Source organism: Cyprinus carpio, chromosome B20, assembly GCF_018340385.1.
Source record: "Cyprinus carpio isolate SPL01 chromosome B20, ASM1834038v1, whole genome shotgun sequence".
Taxonomy (NCBI): Eukaryota; Metazoa; Chordata; class Actinopteri; order Cypriniformes; family Cyprinidae; genus Cyprinus; species Cyprinus carpio.
The window spans coordinates 8,653,388-8,657,932 of record NC_056616.1 but is presented as its reverse complement, the minus strand read 5'-3'; the positions used below and the strand labels follow the sequence as shown (position 1 = coordinate 8,657,932).

The 4,545-nt window shown below is 33.6% G+C and overlaps 1 non-coding gene across 1 annotated transcript; it reads left to right on the top strand.

Moving 5' to 3' along the window:
• Positions 1-3,205: 3,205 nt before the first annotated feature.
• LOC122141152 lies at positions 3,206-3,321 on the top strand. The gene has a single exon (XR_006157578.1). It is a non-coding gene; the product is annotated as a U5 spliceosomal RNA (small nuclear RNA).
• Positions 3,322-4,545: the final 1,224 nt, after the last annotated feature.

The following is a 4,545-nucleotide window of genomic DNA, read 5'->3' as shown; positions in this document are numbered from 1 at the left end:
GAAATATATCAGTCTGTGTGAAATGAATGAATATAATATACAAGATCCAACAATTTAACTTAAATATTTAAAAAAATCAACTTCATATCTCACAGTGTGCATTTCCAGCACCCGTATATGACTTTATTTGTCATAATTGTTTTCTTATATCTTAAAATTGCAACTATTTTTCTCACAATTGCAAATTGCATTTCTTACATTTTTTACTTCATCATAATCGTGGCTATTTCTCGCAGTGTGACTATATAGTCAACAATCTTAGAATTTATTTCTCACAAAGGCAATTTTAAATCTTACTATTGTGACTTAATTTCTTCATAATTTTGACAATTTTTAATAATTTAACTATACCTCAGGGTTACAATACATAATAATTTAGACTTAATATCTCACAATTTTAATTTGATTTAAGTTCATGTATATGTGAACTGTGATTTTATGTTTTAAAATGTGACTATATATATATATATATATATATATATATATATATATATATATATTATATATTATTTGCAATTTCATATCTCACATCTAACATTTTTCTTTTTATTCTCAATTTTTGTTGACTTAATATCTCACAATTTGACTTTTATTTGTCATATTTGCAATTTCATATCTCACAGTGTGCATTTCTCTTTTAATTCTCTACTTTAATTCTCATTATTGTGATTTTCTGTTTTATAATTGACTTTATTTCTTATTTTAACTCTCACAATTAGCTGTTATATTTTTTTACTCTGACTGATTAAACTAGATTTGTTCATCTGTTCTTCTGTTCTTTAAATAAAACGGCCCACATTTTCAGTAGACACACATATCTATGATCTTAAAAGCCGACAGTGATCGAAAGTCTCTCTCTTCCCCACACCTGAGACACTATCATCTGCAAACGGACTTTCTGGAGCCTGTCCAGGAATGAGGAAGCCTTAAGTGAGTCAGACAGGTGTGAGGGGATAAAGACCTGGGTGACTTCAGTATATAGAGTGGTTGTCTGTGGCTTGACGCTGCCCTGAAAGGTAAGTGCCAAAGTAAACCTGAACGATTGAGCTCATTAGTGTAACTTTCATCCCTGGATCGTCTCCAGCGTGTCAGTTTGCAGACGACAGAGTGTCAGGTGAAGTTGAGGAGGGAGACTTTGTTACTATTTAATGGGTGGGTCATCTGTCAGAGGCTCTGATGCGTGACACAGTCACATGGAGAAACTGGGAGATTGAGAACAACATGCCATCAGAAAACATGAACGTATATATTGTGTTTGAGCGATATCTTCACACACACGTTCACAACACTCTTTGCTACATTTTTAACTCAATTCATGGTTACGTTTGTGACATTGTTGAGATCTCTAAAGGAGACATGTGAGACTTTCTTAAGGGAATAAGAAGCAAGAGACTAAGCAAAGTTTCCACTCGCTCTGTTTAATCTAATTGCTGTCTAGAAGCAGTTGAGATATTAAAGAGATCTTAAGGGATTTAAAAATGCTGATATAGTTTGATTTTCTGTGCCACCCGAGAAAGATAAAATCGAACAATTTCTGTCTTTGTGCTATTTTCTGCATTTGTTTTTTTTTAGCAAAGTCAGCAAAGCATGCTGTGTAGTTTGTGTAGCAGATCCTCAGAACAATTACACACAGAGGGACTCGAACCCAGGCATCTGTGCTGTGAATACTGTACATGAGCATAAAATGGCCTTTCAGTCAGATAGACAGTCATATGCAGGTGTTTTTTTTTTTTTTTTTTTTTGTGATATACAAATCCAGGTCTCTCATTCAGACACTAAACTGCAAAATCCATGCAAAGGATCTGTTAAAACATGTAGGCCTATATGTTATTTATACATGTTAAATCCAAACAGAAAGCAAGTACCCAAGTAATGTCATTGTTTCATTGCCATTTTTAAGATTTTATTTCCATTTCTCCTCTTTACACTCAAAATGTGCCAAAATTATACCTTTAGGAGTACAAAAGCTTGTTACTGGGACAGTACCCTTAAAGAGACACTCTGTACCTTCTTTACCTCACAGAGTTAATAGTAGTACCATACGAGTACATATTGCTACCTTAAGGGTACATATTACTCCATTACTAATATGCACCCTTCAGGGGTAAAGAAGGTACAAACGTGTCCCTTTGAGGGTACAGGACCAGTGACAAGCTGTTGCACCCTTAAAGGTACAATTTCTGCACTTTTTTTTTCTTTTTCCTGGCAGTGTAAACATATAGGCCTTCATAAAATAAACTTAACTTAGCTACTTCATATTCATATACATCAGTTATATTAAATATAAATAAATATACCGAGAAACCAAATTTAAAAAACTTTGATATATATACATTTTGATCAAATGTGGTGATGACCTGTGCATATTTTAAATCAGTTCAGCGAAGAATACCACGTGAGGTAGGCTACGAGCTATTATTCATATCAGTGTCCTAAATTTATCTAGATTCATATATAAATTGTATGGAAGGGTTATGCTATAGCCTATATTTTAATGTAATGAATAACATTTTCGTGAGGTCGCTAGGAAGACGTTAAATCGTGAGTTTTGATGATGCGTGAAAAGTATGATTAATGCTGTAGCTTAGAGATATTATTATTATTATTATTATTATTATTATTTAATGTCAGGTAATCTTTCATTGATTTTTAAAAGTGCAAAGAAAGACCATCGCCGTTTGGTGTAGCTTGAGTCGCAAATCTCGGTTTAGAAAGTTCCCCGAATTTGTGTAAACCTCGAGATTGTTGTAAACATATGAATACTAAACGAGCTGAACTGGGAAAAGAAGGCGCCACACAACCTGAGGGAGAGATGAGTGCGACATGCAGCGCTGATCATCGATTCATATCTTTCTCTCTCCACAGAAAGAGTTTAATCTTTCGGGTCACCCATCTGCTGCTTTAACGTCTACAGTGAAGGTCACGGAACTGTGTGTACGCGATACGAAGCATGACGTATCAGGAAGACCACGACACGAGTTACCCACAATGCAACACCACACGTTATACTTCACACACATTTCTTACTTTTTATCCATTGTATTTGATTATACTAGCCGGTAGACATATGGATACGACTCCTTAGCGATTCTGCTAATGTTCGGCGGAGTTGAACATGTTTAATAACGATGAACGTTTGTCTTACCGTCGTTCCGCAGCGTGTTGTCGTTGGTCTGCCACCTCCTGCTCTCCTCAGAGCCTCAGTACACTCATGTTTTACCTCAGATCGTATAAATCTTTCGCCTTTTACTAAAGATTTCCGTGGGGAAGAACACTATGAGTATAAAGTAATTTTTTGATGCCCTGCCTATTGGCGGGGCTTCTTTGAATGGTTAAAAAAAGAATAAATCATTATTGAATAATATAGCGTTTATAAATACGATCTTACTATATTTAAAGATTTCATATTCTGTTTAGATAAGTGAAAAACTTATGAACAAAACATTGATGTAACGTTTCACGTTTTTGGTGTTATTTTGTTATTAATGACGTCCTTCTAGAAGTTACATTATTTTAACAAGAAACTAACATTATTATTAACTGCACACAAAGTTACAAGCCTCAAAACAGAAACAGTCCTAACATTGGTTTCGCAATGGTTTTCAGTAAAGTTAGTCATATACGGTTTATCTGTGTTTTTCATTGTAATACTGATTCCAAATCACATGACAAATGTGTAGTTAGTAATTCATAACATTATGAACAATTACACATTTTAGGTAATACTATCATAGTACTTTTGACCCATCTCGTTTTTTACATTGATTTAAGTAGGGTAATCTTGTACCATATTGATATAAAAATACAAAGAGTTAGAAAATATATTCTAATTGTTGTTATCAACAATATGAAGTGCATTAAACATTATATTACTTCAAGTTTTCCCAAACTGGGTTTGTGAAGGAACTGCAGGGGGTTTGCGAGTTAAATGAAAAGCTAATAATTAATTAAAATCATAAAAATGTTAAAACAAATAACTATAAAAGGACTCAAAATAAAACACTGAAAAAATGTAATTTGATTTGTTTACTTGCATGTTGTGTGACACCAACGTCAGATAATCAAGAACATACAAATCTGATGCTTCATTATTAAAATATTTGTTTTAAAATCTCAGGGGTACTCCAAATAAAAATATATTAGGTGAAAGAGGATCAGATGACAAAAAATGTTGGTGAATTTGTGCATTTTAATGTGTTTGAAAGACAAACGCCTTCCAAAGTAAAACATGGTAAAATAACTGTCCGAGTGATAATTCAAATAAAAATGTATGTTCATCAGTAGTTGATGCAAAGTTGAAACACTTCTTAAACCCGAAATGATTTTTGTAAATCCAGTGGTCAAATGCTGTGTAGCCACCAGACTAAAGACTGATCTTTCTGTGAATGTCTACAGAACTATGCATGGTGTGATTAACTGATTATTTGGAATGCTATGAGGGTGAGTAAATGATCGTACATCTCTGTAAGCGCATGTATACATGGTCAGTTATTATACACTCATCATGTATAAAGTGGTGGAGTGTTTTTGTCTCCTTGTTATATA